Source organism: Carassius carassius, chromosome 25 (assembly GCF_963082965.1).
Source record: "Carassius carassius chromosome 25, fCarCar2.1, whole genome shotgun sequence".
Lineage (NCBI taxonomy): Eukaryota > Metazoa > Chordata > Actinopteri > Cypriniformes > Cyprinidae > Carassius > Carassius carassius.
The window spans coordinates 706,137-721,464 of NC_081779.1; the positions used below are offsets into that span (position 1 = coordinate 706,137).

Consider the following 15,328-nt stretch of genomic DNA (forward strand, 5'->3'; position numbering starts at 1 on the left):
ACTTTACAATAAAGTTTCATTTGTTGACACTGATGTATTAACTAACATTAACTATGAGCAATACATTTGATACAGTATTTATTAAATTTTGTTAGTTAAGAAAAATACAGCAGTTTGTTGTTTGTTCTTTAGTGCATTAACTAATGTTAACAAATACAACTTTTGACTTATCGTGTTAAGAGACGTTTGTAGTTTATATAAACCTTAATATTATTTTCTTTGTGATTAAGATTATTATGCCTGATCATTGTGCCCCAAATAAACTTTAAAGATTATCTTTCTCTGTATTGTATGTATGCATATAAAAACGCACTTTTACCATCTCAGAAGCACTAACGTTATCTATGGCCATATCAATTTCCAATCTTATGTCCTTTTTTTTAGACAATAGAAAAACCATAGATCGAGGAAGGAACCCTTATAAATCTGGACATGTAGAACAGTGCAGCTTAGATGCAGGTTTACTTACTGGTATTGTAAGGGCCAGCATCAGGGACAAGGTTTATCGAGTCTCGGGAAGTAAAACTAGGGAGATATAGTGGAGTTATAATAGTGTTCTATGCATTTAAGATAACTATCAAACGCGGGCTAGTGAGACATTTCATGTTTGTCATGATGACGTCTAAAGTGCCTGCCAAAGGATGTAGTCCCTTTTAGCAACTTGTTAGCAACCACCGTTTTTAAGACACAATAAAGTTTATAAAAATCACAAGCAGGTTATAACTGGTGTGTTTTATGTCATAGATCAAAACGTGAAAATATTTAGAGGCTTTGTTAACCACAGACCTTATTTCAGGCGATTTAGCAAAAACCCATTTAAACAACCCATAGATTTTGAGGCGAGGGAACCGGAAATGCCAAAATGCTAACTCACTTGCAAGTGTTGATCTACAAATTGACGTCATACCTTCAGCACTCTATTACATCGGGCGTAAATAAGGGTGCTTTCACACTTGGTTCACTTGCCTGGTCCGAACCCGAGTTCGGTTACTCCCCCCTACCCCTGCCCCAGCTGGACTGTGTTCATATTATAATATTTGAGTCCGAACCAAGCGTGTACGTCTGCAGACTGCAAGACGGGGTCGTAACTTGAAGTGGGCGTAACTTGAAGTAGGAGGCGTAACTTGAAGTTGCCAAATCACACAGAACCACGCGAGAGTAGAATATTGATTACGTTTTAAGGGAGGAAGGGGTTTTAGGCAGGATTTGATGCATGATGTGTGTGTAGATATTAATGTTAGGGGACAATATGAGAGATGTGTACATTTTAGTAGGAAAACTTATTATCTGATCCACACTCCGGAACAGAAGAGGGCGGTAATCCACCAATAAACTGGATGCCAACCGCCGTTAAACTGGAAAGAAGACGAATATCACAACGGTGAGATTTTTTTCCCCGAAATAATTATTTAAATTGAAGTGTATAAGTCATTTACAGACAGTGGTATTGTTTTTGGAGTTAATTTAATTTATTTAAACTAAGGCATAAAGTAAGCAACCTATAAGCAAAAGGTCTAAAGACGCTATCCCCAGGTTTCACAGGATTAATCTAAACCCTGTCTGTGACCTACATACAGTAATATAGCATATTTGTGATTTTGCTGTAAACATGTTTTATAATGCATAACTAACAGGGGAGCCACACGTACACGACTCAATAGTGGATTTACATAAACCATATATACTTCTTGAAGACTATTACTAAAATGTATATTTATCATCTGACTGGATAATGTTTGATATGAATTGTAGATGAGCACATTTAACAGACATGAAACAGGTGTCTGAGTGATGTGTGTGTGATATTGTGTAGAATTCACTTTTGTCAACACTGCTATAGATGAGTGTGAGTCATGTAAACAAACAAATCTACATAAAGTAACTAAACATAAGTCATCTATTTTATTTGTACATTTGCAGTATTGATAATTTAAGAAACATTTGTGTTGGATAAAAAGTGAGTTACATCAGTTATTAACTCAACATGTAAATGCAGTATATCACAGATAAATGACAGAGGAGACTGACTCGTGTCTGGATGTTACAGGGACAGATGAGACACATGTGTGTTTATCTGCTGAAGAGACACTGATGAAGGAATGCTAACATCAAAGGATTTGTGTAAGTACACTACAAAAATAAATGAAACTTTTTAAATCGTAAGTTGTATTTTATTTTAATTAATGTAATTTTAAACAACTATTACACCTCTTTTCTTATTCTCGATTTCTGTGCATTTGCTGCTGATATTTTGTGGTGGAGCAGAACCTGCAAGGAAAGATGAAAAAAAGAATGCACTGTAAGTCGCTTTGGATAAACTTATAATTTATTTATAAATTTGAATCACTTCAGTGGTTTAGCCCACTACATAAGTAATAAATGCATGTACTTGTAAACTCTGTGTAAATGTTTTTCAGGTAGTCGTGCTCATGGGTTGCAGGCACGCGATTGTTTGGAGCAGACAGCAGTCAGATTGTCCTGCACGTGTTCTTCTGCTCTCGTTTCAAGGTTGTGTGGCTCAGAGAGCCATCATCAAGGTCTTCCTCGTCCTGTTGCTCAACGACATCCCCATTGAGAAGAGTGAGATTGTGAGCAGCAGCAGCAGAACTGTATCAGCTGTGTTCAGATCAGGCACGTGCACAGGTAGGGCTCAACCTGTGCAGAGCACATGCCCTTTTTTGCCCTTACACTCCGAAGTGCCCTTTTTTTGGTGGTGTTTTTTTTTAATTAATGCTATTGGTCACCCTTCACATCTGTCTGTCTGTTTTACAAATATTTAGCAAATGAAAGTTCTTAAAACGAGCTTGTGTAAATCTTATTCGATTCTCAAGCTGTCAGTAAGCTGATAACTCCGCCCCCTCTATATTCATTGAATCAACTGAAATTCCATCCACAGCAGCCGCACAGTACACAACAGCTGAGCTGAACAAATTTTTGCGAAGGATAAATAAATATCTTGTTGTTTGAATAAGTACTACTAAACACTATGTCTATAAAGGCTCATATTTTATTTATTTGATGTCTGACATGTTATGGTATACTCTCCCCTCGTCCTTAAACATGGTTTTACTACAGTAATGTAGTAGTAACTAAAAAAAAATTACAGAAGATCACTGTGAAATCTTTATATTTTATCATGCAGAATGTAATTCATGATTCATTCCAAGGCTTCATTTATTTGATCCAAATTACAGCAAAAACAGTAACATTGTGTAATATTCTACAATTTTAAATAACTGTATTCTATTTGAATATATTTTAAAATGTAATTTATTTTTGTGATCAAAGCTGAATTTTCAGCATCATTACTCTTCAGTGTCACGTGATCCTTCAGAAATGCTTTTCGCTGCAACTGTACTTTTCACACTATTTTTATTTATTTTTTCATTGCTGGCTTATTTTAGGGAAAGTGTAATGAATAAGAGACCTTCAAGAGACCAACATCCCTAGTCCACCACAGTATCAAATTTTTGCCAGGTAGGCGGATACATGTTGGATATGTTATAGTAACGGTATGGCTATAGTTTCTTATAATCTGGAATTGAGTTGGACATAATTCCTTAAATTATATTTAAAAAAAGTTTGTCAAAAATAATTGACTCATTGCTCACCTTCCCCTCTTCTCAATGTCATTCATAATCATGTTAACCAATAATACAAATTAGCTTATAAAACCAAACAGAATAGCTAAAAAAGAGAATATATATATATAATTTTTTTCTTTGCAAAGTTCATAAAAAAGTGCATAAAGTTTCGATAAAAAAAGATTTTGGTTTCTGTTTGGTTTTATAAGCTAATTTGTATTATTTTGGTTAACACGTTTATGAGTCAAGTATTTTTTTTTCTCTATAAATGCAATTTAAAAAAAGTGGGAGTACACAAGAGCAATTCACAAACACAGGACCCTACAAATAATACAGACAAAAAAACTTTTTTTGCACTTACATAAATTTTGATTACTTGGTGGTTGCAGTGCAATGCCCCGTAAAGAGAGAAATAAGAAAAAGAAGGAGAGGGAGCGACAGCAGGCAGCCAAGGGTAGCAGCTCACTTACTTCATGGATTAGGCCAGTTTGTAGCAGGGAAGAAGAAAAGGAAGGAAGTAGTAATTCAGATGTAGAGAGAGAAGCGATAGATGATGTACAAGAATTTGCTGGTGAACAAGATCCAGGAGCCTCTGCAGGAGAGTTACCAGAAGGAGATGCAAGAGAAGAAAGCCAGTATGGAACTGCTAGTGTAGATCAAGAGAATGTGATGGAGACCAGTGCGGGGGAACATGTATGCATTTATTGTGATGCTAACCTTTATACATTATTTTAATCATTTAGACATGTTTTTTTTTGCTGTCAGTAAATAAAATATAAATATTTTATCCATTCATGTATTAATTGCTTGAATGAAAATTGATGTATTCACATCGACTGAATTTATTTAACTAGTATATATTCATGTATAGCTATGTCACAAAAGAAAATGTCATTTAAAAAAATTATATAATTATTGGTTAGCATTTATCGTTATTATTGCATGTTAAGTGTTGGGGTGGGCAAAATATGCAATTCATTATGGGGTAATGTTAATTTTCGAGTAGTAATACTTACATTTTTAGAGTATCAAATCAACAGTCTTCTCCAAAGGTGAGATCTTCGAGCAGCTGATCGAAGTACCCTTTGTGCAGATATCACATAGTAGGTAACATGATCAACATAGCGGATGATGATATACAAATTGCATTCATACTTCATACACACGCATTTAGGCTGTGGAGTATGTACTCTTTTAGCGCTCGTTAAGTTAGTACTTATTGAAATTAAGTGCCTAATTAAAGGGGGTGCGGTTTCGAACGCATCCCGGGTGGTGTTGGTGCAGTGGATAAGACACATGCCATTGGTGTGGGAGACACGGGTTCGAATCCACTGTGAGACACCAATGTGTCCCTGAGCAAGACACTTAACCTCTAATTGCTCCATATATAGACATATATAGCAATTGTAAGTCGCTTTGGATAAAAGCGTCAGCTAAATGAATTAATGTAATGAAAAAATCTCGTTTTAACATCTCGCGTGGTTCTGTGTGATCTGCAGATGGTTTTCACAACAAATTTACTGAATGAATTTAACTGACCGAAAGAATCGGTTCTCGGTAAAATAACTGAACCTAACTGATATCATCATGCTATAAAGGGTTGGCCTGCGCTGGGTGCGCCCCTCCCCCTCTAATTGTTCTGTCTAACGGAGGAACTCATTATGCATCTGTGTGAAACACGCATGCTTTCAACATAAATTTGTGATCATCGAAGTTCATGTCATTCGGTAATCAATCGATTTGAGTATTACTATGCTTCAGAGGTGTATATGCAGGTGATCATCAATTCGTAGAGATAAGTATAACATCAGCGCAATTAATTTCACAGTATTGCAGTCTTTATCATCTACTTTTCATACACATTACAAGGGAGAGCGCAAACGCAGTCCCCACTAGCAGAAATTATGCAGTTGAGATTCTCACATGTGGAGAATTCATAGAGGTCAGATAACCGGAGTGCAATGGTTAATCCTCACTCTAGGCGATCCACCTGCTTGATCATGGAGTCACCCCTGCCAGGTAAGTATGAGTTATACACAGATCCGATCAGAGACTCACTCCGCTCCACACCGATCACATCGACGGTAAGCAAAACAAAAGCAGATGCGCTTTACACAAACAACACACACTCAGTTTATCACGACCCTCCTTTTCTTGAAAAAAGCGCGGGAACAATTTGAGCTTTATCAAAAACACAAAGACCCTTTGCGCCTCACACAAACGGAATACAATTTGAGCTTTATCAAAAACACAAATACCCTTTGCACCTCACACAAACGGAATACGTCACGCGTGACGTCAGCGGCGCGTCTATAAATTTTAATCTCACGTCCATTATGGGAGCGACACAAAGCTCCGATAACATTTTTTAATTTGCACGTAAAATATAAAGCGGGTAACTTTAAATACATGTTTTTCAGGAGATCAGAATGATTAATAATCGCGCCTTTCTGCTGCCCTGTCAAACAAAAACATTTAAATATTCTAATCTTACATGTTTACTATGATCCTTCTGTTCTCTTATGAGACACACACTAAAATCAATAAGCTTAATATTTATTAAATCATAATTTGTTATTATACTTTTAATTGGGATGTGGCTGTCCCGGACCCTAAACCCTAAACTTCAGCTCATGAAAATGATATTGAAAAACTGTTTGCATTTTATTTAATTGTTGTGTATATATATATATATAAACAAGCTATAAACAAAGTCGTAGTGTGTCAATATAACAATATAACGCTTCATATTAAACAATATATTACTGTGATTCAGTAGAGACAAATTTGGGGAGAAGAAAAATATTAAAAACTTTCTGAAAATACAATATTAGAAATAACTCCAATTACTAGAAATGTGATATTGTACAATTTGCATGCATACAAAATTTGTAGAAAAATAAAATTCAAGAGGTTTCCAACCATGCATAGTTATTAACATAAGGCTTTTATACTAGATGTACTGTGCTAAAGTTTTTGGCCTTAGATAGATACACGGGACAATGCAAACTGAGCCATATTGCACCATCGGCCCATTTTGCAGTGCTATTTCTCGGCCCACAATGATGATGCATTAAATTGGACAAAAGGCCTTTATACTGAAGGTACGGTCCTAACAGAATCCTAATTTTGAGCATTTTTCACTTTACCAGTTTTGTTTAATTGGCCTTTGAATTAAGCATAAGGGACAATGCAAATTGAGCAATATTGCACCATCAGCCCAATTCATGGTGGTGTTTCTCGGCCAGTGTACATGATACTTTAAAATATAAATTTATATCTTTATACTAGAGGTACTGCTTAATCAAATTCAAATTTAAATCACTTTTTAACTTTCCAATTCCTTTTAACCGGTCTTCGAACTTGGCATGGATGACAATGCACACTGAATCATATTTCACCATAAACCCATTTGCGGTGATTCTTTAAAACAGACATAACACCTTTACACTAGAGGTACTGCTCTAAGAAAATACAGCACTTTTAACATCTTCCAATTTCTTTTAATTGGCTTCTAAAATTGGCATATCTTCCTGAGAAACAGATTTTATTTTTGTAAACTTTGTCATTATTTTGGTAGGAGCATAAGAATTTAGAATTTTTTAAACAAAATATTTTATATCATGTCCTTTTGTACAGTACTCCAGGACTATGTTATTAAAAATAAGTAAAAAAATAAAATAATAATAATAATAAATAAATAAAAAATAGACATGAAAAGGAATGTATGGGCAAAAAACATTGTATTTTGTTTCCCCAATCCCTTTTTAGGCTTCAGGATATTTTTAGCCAAAATTTGTACAAAGATGATTCTCGGCTATGAAAGATATAACAGAATGATCTGATATATTACTATAATTTATGGAAAATATGTGTAAAATGTCTATAAATTTGTATTTTCTTTCTATAGAATGTATCTCACTGCATCTTTGGGTGCTTCTGAAGCAATAGACATTTGATAATTTGTAGACATTTGTGACCCTGGAGCCAAAAAACCTGTCTCAAATCACTGGGGTTTGTTTTTAGCAATAGCCATAAATGCATTCTATGGGTCAAAATGATCAATTAACTTTTTTTTTTTTTTTAAGCAATTGTCAATCAGTAGGATATTGTGTAAAGATCATGCTCCACGAATATATTTTGTAAATTTCCTACTTTAAATATATCAAAACTTTGATTAGTAATATGCATTGCTAAGAACTTCATTTGAACAACTTTAAAGAGGATTTTCTCAATATTTTGATTTTTTTTTTTTGCAAATTAATATAAAATATGTTTAAAAACCACATATTATACAGAGACTTCAAAATTAGTGGTATTTTAATATATTTAACGTATTATACTTTCAATAAAACATTTGCAACGAGTTTGTAAAAGCTGTTTTATTCCTGTTTTGGTCTGAGTTTTTATCATATTCATACAGCGTTTGGTGTTCAGAGAGCTTCAAAACAGTTAATTATTTAATAAACATTTGGTTCCATCGATTCAAAGCGAAGACAAAATCAGATTTGCTTTGGTTCACTAACAATTTTCTGAACACACCTCTCATTAAAAGCTGATCGTTTTTTCTCAGAATGTTCTCAAGACTACATCATCATAGTAAAAATGTTTTTAACAAATTTCCTTACCCGGATGAGGATGCACTGCTCCCAGAAGTACTGCAATGCAGGTCGATGCATGGAGTGGAGGAAGCAAGCAAAAATCAATTTAATATCATAACACCCAGATGGCATCCTGGATGCGATTAAAATTTTTCCTTTTTCTTTGGAGTGTAACAAACTCTTGGTGCATGAAGGAGATCTGTAAAGTTGCAAAGAATAGCGTCTCAAATCAAAAGAGATATTCTTTATCAAAGTTAAGACTCTGCCACGCCCCTAAACACCTCGCTTAAACACGCCCCCACATCTCTACATCACTCTGTGGGAAGATTTGCATAAAGCAGCCCAAATGTTCTCACAAAGAAAGTTGGCGTGAGTTCAGTAACAGAAAAGCAACGCACACTGGAGAAGACAAAAGCTGAAACAAATCCAGCATTAAGATGTTTTTAACTCAAACACATGGAGTCTATAATCCATAATAACACTTCCTCCAGTGAAAAAGTGTTCTGCCTGAATCAGGAGAGAAATCTGCACAGATCCAGCAGCGTTTAAACAGCTCTAAACAAATCTGTGAGAGACAACAGCAGATGCACTTTTCACTGGAGGAAGTGTTATTATGGATTAAGATTAATTTAATTTCTTTATTTAACCAGATTAAAAAACTGATTCAGATTAAAATCTCTTTTAAAAGAGACACTTGGCCAAGAAAGCAGCAAAAAGTAACATAAATATTCAAGTTTACACACAAAACACGAATCAAAGATCACAACAATTAATTATTATAAAAATAAAAATATCATAATTTAGAAGCCCCTTCTGACCAATGACTAAAATGAAGCTCTCCATGAAGTGCTATTTGAGGGGCATTTTTTACCCTTGTAATGTCATTTTAAGGTCTAACCTTTGTCATCTTTTACATCAGATACATACATTTATTTATTTAATTAACATTTTTTATTAAGACTATGAATTAAATTTGAATAAGAAGACACAATCAGGTAGAATAATAACAAATCAACTGAAATCAGTATCAACAAAATTCATCTTCCGCTTCATCTCTCTAGCGGAGCACAGAAGAGGAATATTATTAACACTGTTTAAGATCACAAGTGACGTGGATGCAATGTTGTGAGAGTAATGTTTTAAATATAAAGTTTTAGAATATAGAAATATTACATGATAGTGTAAAAAGCAAACATGGGAAACTCCTACAAATGCACGTGTATTAAGATCAGCTGCAGAATAACTGTTTCACTGTGTGTCTTTAGTAAAAGCTGACAGGAGTCTCAACCCAGAACAGGGTTTGTCCTGGAGATCTAACTTTTTTTTTTTTTTTTAATTCAAGAAATTGGATGAAAATATACAATCAGGAGATTCATGGAGAACATTAACAAATAAAGAAGATAGAGGAGAAGAGGAGAAATAAAACACAATAAAGGGCTATGCTTACAATCAAGAGAGAGAGAGAGGAAGAGAAAAAATAAAAATCTATATAATAATAATAATAAAATAAATAAAAACTCAAATACATTTTAAACCAAATGAAGGAAAGCTATCTTAGGTTAATCAGTCAACACAAATACATTTTTCATATAAATCCAAAAACCTGACACATTTTTTATTGTTAGTTAAACAAAAAGATTTGAACCTCAATCAGGAAATGTGAAAAAGTAGGAATTGAGCCCATACAGTTTTGCTTATGGATGTTTATGAGACCTGTTTTTCCATATAGAGTCGAAGAGAAGTTTATTAACACCTTTAATAGTACAATCATTGACATATAAAGAAAGTGAAGGATAGACGAAGTGAGAAAGACGAGAATCCTACCATAAAGAGACAGGTCTCTGTAGCCAAAGATTACAAATATTTTGAGTCTTCTTTAATCTACTAGAAAAATTAAGTTGTTGTCTGGCTATTACATTTTTTGATACATAAATACCCAGATACTTTATTGTGTCTTTAACTGGAATACCCTGAATTAATGTGTCATCACATTTATGCAGTCACATTATCTCACATTTGGACAAATGAAGTAATGAAATAATATGATTAAGCTTACATTTTAATCTATTTGTGTATACCAAGGCCAAGATCTTATAATCAACTGTAAGAAGTGTAATTGGTCTCCAATTATCAGACAGAGAATCTTTTTCAGGCTTTGGGATAAGGGAAATAACACCCTGTTTCATTGATGAAGTCATTTCTCTCTGAGCAATGCATTCACTAAACATAAGAAGCAAAGGGGAGTGTATTAAATCCCAGAAATTAATATAAAATACGGAAAAACCATCAACACCAGGGGATTTCTTTTTTTTCATAGAATATAAAGCCAATTTAATTTCCTCTATTGTCAAAGTGGCCTCACAAATATCTTTAAAATCATTATCAATGACAGGAATATGATTTCTAATTGTTTCTCACAATTATCCATATTAAATTCAGAGGTGTAAAGGTCATTATAAAAGGTAGTAACAAAAGTAGAAATTAATTTTGGATCTGTGCATCTGACACCATTAATATTAAGAGCGGTTAATGAATTTTTCCTGCAATTCCTCTTCTCTAATGCAAAAAAATAACTGAATTGGTCTCTCCTTCCTCGAGCCGTTTTGCTCTAGATCTAATAAAAACCCCTCTAGCCAAGTCCAAATAAGCTTGATTAATTTGAAGATTTAACTCCCTTAAATGTAATTCTTCTTCCGGAGTTAGTTTTTTTTGCAATAAATATTTATTTTGTTTAATAGTTCATTTATATTTTTGTTTTTAGAGGCTTTTAAGTCTTTACTTCGTCTAATAGCAATCCGCCTAGCCTTATATTTAAAAAATTCCCATTTCACTTTATAGCTGTCCTCATTTTTTTTTTTAAAATACATCTGAAAGTAAGTCTTTAATACTATCATTAAAGGATAAAAAAAAAGTTACATTTAAACTCCATTAACCCCCCCCCCCCCCAAATCTTACACTTCTTAAATTTGAGTAAACAAAATTCTCAATTGAGATAGGAACAATATATAACCGAACATAATACTAGAGTACAAAATTAAATATATATTTCACAACCTTGCATGTTACTCTATAGCAAGTACGCAAAAAGAACTGAATGTCAGCTTGAATAATGAACGTAATTAACAAAAATAAATAGACAACACTCCAGCATATAACTTTGTAAGTTCAACAGGAGGAACCAAAAACGATTCATAATATTTGAGGGTATTAATAATATTTAGTCAATTAGACCGCCCTCAAAAGTAGGTCAATCATCAAGTCAAGTTTCAAATGAAGACTAGGTCCCTAGCAATAATGTGGTTAAGAACCATTAACATTAACAATGAGACAAGACTATCTCACATCAACGTAATTGAATCTTTTTCCATCGATTAATGCGAAAGAGCCGCGAAAGGAGGCTTTTTACCCTCATCTCTGGCTTTTTTAACAAGAGGCCAAAGTTTCTCTCTGGCGATCCTGTCTTCTGGTGAAAGGGCTTCGGTGAGTCGCAACTTCTTCTCGAAAAAGGAATTTACAGCCATAGTTGACGCTCGTGTTGTCTTGTTGGAAATCTGTCTAATTTTCTTTCTACCCATTGATAAATCAGCGCAAGGTGAGTAATGCGAGTAGAAAAATCACTTACACATTTATCCGAAAAAAAACCAAGCCCGATTATCACGGTTATATAATCGTCCTATTTCAAATTTCCTGATAATACCTCCGAAACGCGTCCACCCATATACTCCACATATTATCACCGTATACTCTATTGTTACGTCCCCCAGCTCTGGTGTTTGTTGCTACACGTGTTTGAGTGTAGTGTCTCTTCCCCTCTTGATTACAGATGAGCCACAGCTGAGCGGTGCCTGTTCTTGCGCGATAACAGGCTTCCTGGATCATTTCTGAAGGCGCACCCCGAGAGTCTGCAGTGCACATCCGTGCTTGCTGGCTTTGAAAATTGCCGTTCAGCCGTGCACCCGGCAGTAGAAAACGTTCCGCGTTTGCAGTTTTTGTTGTGTTTTGTTTTCTGATTGTTAAGCAACCTTTCTAATATCCATTGTGTCTAAATAAAATCCCCTATATTATTGTTGATATTATTGATGCTATATTGTGGAAACTTGTATTTCACATGTTTCGTACTCATGGAGTTAATACATTACACTCCACAACAATCGTTTTCTTCTAACTTTTACTAATTTATTTCCCCAAATGGGGATGCACCGGTCCCGGAAGTACTGCAATACCGGATCAATGCGTGGAGTGGACGGAGCAAGCCCCTATTCCATCTCCAGTATCCAAAAATCAATTTAATATATGGTCCCCGGATAGGGGACGTATCAGATATTAAACTGATAAGAACAGATACTACACTTGATCTTAGCCAAAAGGCCGAGAAGCGATAACCACAAATTCTCAGCGCTAATGAAGTCATTCGACGCTCTACACATTTGAAAGACGGTGAGACGCGAACGAGCGCCCAATAAATACCTCAGACTACAAACACACATAACTCGGAGACTCACACACACCCTAAGACACTCACAAGAAACACTCACACACTCAAAACTCTCACGACGAGCTGAAAACCTCCTCAAGACACGCGGAGTCTGCTACTTCCGGTACGCTGCGTTCCCATCGTCCAATCAAACACGAGGGCGGAGTTAGTGGACCATAAAACGAGTCTAAAGGTGCTCTAGGTGATGTCACGCACTTTTTAGACCAAAACATTTTTTTTGTCTGAGGGCTTTCGTTACACCTTGGGGGTTATATGAGTGGTTAAGGATTCCTTTTGGGCTGACCAACGCACCTGCTGCATTCCAGAGAAGCACGGAAGAGATGTTGGACTCCCTTCGAGATTATTGTTGCATACCTTACCTGGATGACATGCTCTCTGTTATGCAAAGACTTTTGAAGACCACATTGAAAGACTTAGAAGGGTCTTAAAAGCGCTACAACAGCATGGGGTGAAACTTAGAATAAACAAATGTGAGTTCTTCAAAAGAGAGGTTCGCTATGTGGGACGACTCATTTCTGCAGAAGGTACACCCCATCACCCCCAAGGTAACCCAGCTGAGCGATTCAATAGGACTCTCTTACAAATGCTGAGAACACTCCAAGAGAAGGAAAAGGAGAACTGGAAAGAACATCTAGAGCGCCGTTAAGAAAACAACTACGTCTTGTCTTCCCGACTGCCTGGGACCTGTAACACACGCATAAATTACGTTATTATATATCATACTGGAAAAATGAACCAGGATACAAAACAAGAGACCAGAGTCGATGGCAGTTTTTAAATATTATATTAATCTTTATTTGAGTTTTGACAAAATACCCAGACGCTCCAACCTTTACAAAAATATGTCTTCTACAAATGTCCTCTGTTGTCTTTCCACGGGAGCGAGCGAATTAAACACAGTGTAGAGTATCTGATAACACCGACACGTTACAGCTCGAGCAAAGCCTTAACGAGCCTCGTTAGTGTTTGTGACGAGTAAAGCCTCGTGTTATCCAGAGTCCGATAGCAGCCGTCCTGGTCCAAACTCTCTCAACACGTCTCCATTAAATTAATCAACTTAAATTAGCATTCCACAAATATATAGTAACGTGATTGCAATAAAGTAGAACTAATGTACAGACGTTGAAGCCGTTTCAAGTGCTGCCAACGAAAGCTTGATTATAAGATGATTCACTCACACACACACACACACACACACACACACACACACACACACACACACACACACACACACACACACACAAAGACAGAAAACAAACATGGTTTTGGTCCCACAGAATTGTACAGGTTTATCATCAGAATACAAAAGCACAGCAGCTCAGCACAAGAGAAGGCAACTGAGATTCTTCAAGCCAGTTTCAATGTAAATGTAGACCTTCATCTTCTGACTCCAAAGTGCAATTGAGCGTACGAAGAGGAACCTGCGGCAAAAACGCTTCAATCAGCATCAAATCACAATGAACTCCAAGCATTAATCAGTGCAGGTCAATCCATTCCCTGTTAATGAAATCAAATCTAGCCCTTTATTATTTCTAAATTACTTTTTTTAATTTCGTTTATTCTAGGCAATGGCATTCAGGAAGTGTTACATATGCACCTTTTGTGTAATTTAATGCTTTTAGATAGATATAAAAAATACTAAATATATTTGTGCATATATATATATATATATATATATATATGAATAATTAAAATAAAAATCTATTAAAATCATAACCCCCCCCCCCCCCCAAAATATATATATGTGTGTTAAAAAAAATTATTATATTAATTATATTTATATATACTGTTATAATAATAATAAATAAAAATAAAAAATTGTTTTCAAATGGTTTATGTCATATGTAAATGACAGTGGGCCCGTCATGAAATAAATATTTATATCAGCACAGATTTAGTCGAGGCTCAATCTTACTGAAATCATTGATTATTTATGTAATTATAGATGTTTTGCTCTTCTTTTGAAATGAAACAAAGAGCCCAGTATTTTTGTCCACGTTTCTTTATAAATGACTGATCGTATTTTTGAATTGATTTAGATTTAGATCTGTAAATGAGTGGAATCATAATCTCAGAGTAAGGATGAGCGAGACTCTTCTCCTGTGTCTGTGGTGAGGAGGCAGTGTTTACCTGTCGTCACACTCCCCAGCCGTCTCTGAAGAGCCTCCAGACGGGAGATGTAGTCCGTGAGAGCGCGGTCCGGATCGTAGTTCTGCAGGTGTGAACACGGTAAACCTCCGGCATCACCGGCCATCGTGTGAAACCTGCAGACAAACATCAGCACACACTTTAAAACACAGCCGCCTGTCCTGATCTCTAACCTTACAGCGATCTGATGAACATGATGCAGGACGACTCACTCATACGGAGAACCACTGGCTTTATTTCTAAATGAATCAGTTGTTTGAATGAATAGGGTGAGTCAATGACTCAATGGCTCAAAGAACTATTTCAATGTTAAGTCAATGTAAAGAAGCGGATTTCGCCTCAGACGCGCGTCAATTTTGCTTCAAACTCTTGTTTTTGAGCGCGTCTAGACTGGTGTGTTGGTACCTGTGCTGGAGCAATGCTGCGGAGCGAGGAGAGTCTCGTCCTGTGCGTCCTCGGCTGGACGCTCGTCTCTCTCTGAACACGTCCACACCGCCGGG

General features: G+C 35.7%; 1 long non-coding RNA gene and 2 other non-coding genes across 3 annotated transcripts; all 3 read right to left on the reverse strand.

The window, feature by feature from the left end:
* Positions 1-5,450: 5,450 nt before the first annotated feature.
* Positions 5,451-5,611, reverse strand: LOC132104905 (U1 spliceosomal RNA). The gene has a single exon (XR_009423624.1). It is a non-coding gene; the product is annotated as a U1 spliceosomal RNA (small nuclear RNA).
* Positions 5,612-12,374: 6,763 nt separating this feature from the next.
* On the reverse strand, positions 12,375-12,565 carry LOC132104908 (U2 spliceosomal RNA). The gene has a single exon (XR_009423627.1). It is a non-coding gene; the product is annotated as a U2 spliceosomal RNA (small nuclear RNA).
* An 882-nt stretch (positions 12,566-13,447) lies between these two features.
* Positions 13,448-15,328, reverse strand: LOC132104590 (uncharacterized). Its single transcript, XR_009423546.1, has 3 exons — positions 15,234-15,328; positions 14,811-14,944; positions 13,448-14,101 (listed from the first exon to the last, which is right to left on the reverse strand). It is a non-coding gene; the product is annotated as an uncharacterized LOC132104590 (long non-coding RNA).